Source organism: Bison bison, unplaced genomic scaffold, assembly GCF_000754665.1.
Source record: "Bison bison bison isolate TAMUID 2011002044 unplaced genomic scaffold, Bison_UMD1.0 scf7180017864530, whole genome shotgun sequence".
NCBI lineage: Eukaryota > Metazoa > Chordata > Mammalia > Artiodactyla > Bovidae > Bison > Bison bison.
Window position 1 is genome coordinate 2,326,943 of NW_011495080.1, and position 399 is coordinate 2,327,341.

At 33.8% G+C, this 399-nt stretch overlaps 1 protein-coding gene across 1 annotated transcript in view; it reads left to right on the plus strand.

The window, feature by feature from the left end:
* Positions 1-399, plus strand: part of LOC104982384 (solute carrier family 23 member 2-like) — a gene marked incomplete at its 3' end in the record, with an annotated part of 70,690 nt that overhangs the window by 23,461 nt on the left and 46,830 nt on the right. The window lies entirely within an intron of this gene.

The window sequence follows — 399 nt, forward strand, 5'->3', positions numbered from 1 at the left end:
AATTAAGAAAGAAAGCCATGCTAATGTCTTAGACTAAGGTGGGGACAGGAATACACCTGAGATTATTTCCCTGAAATAGGCTTCCTGTTTAGAGACTAACAAGTACAGTTGCTCATTAGAGACATTAGAAATTATAAAACTAGCTGATAGCCTGTGAATCAAAGGTCTAGTAGATTTGATTGATAGCAGGTTATCGAATAAACAGTATTTAATGATGTACTTTTTATTTTTTGTTTTTATTTATTTATTTTTTAAATTTATTTTTCTCCCAAATCATCCCACTCTCTCCCTCTCCCACAGAATCCATAAGACTGCTCCGTACATCAGTGTCTCTTTTGCTGTCTCGTACACAGGGTTATTGTTACCATCTTTCTAAATTCCATATATATGCGTTAGTAT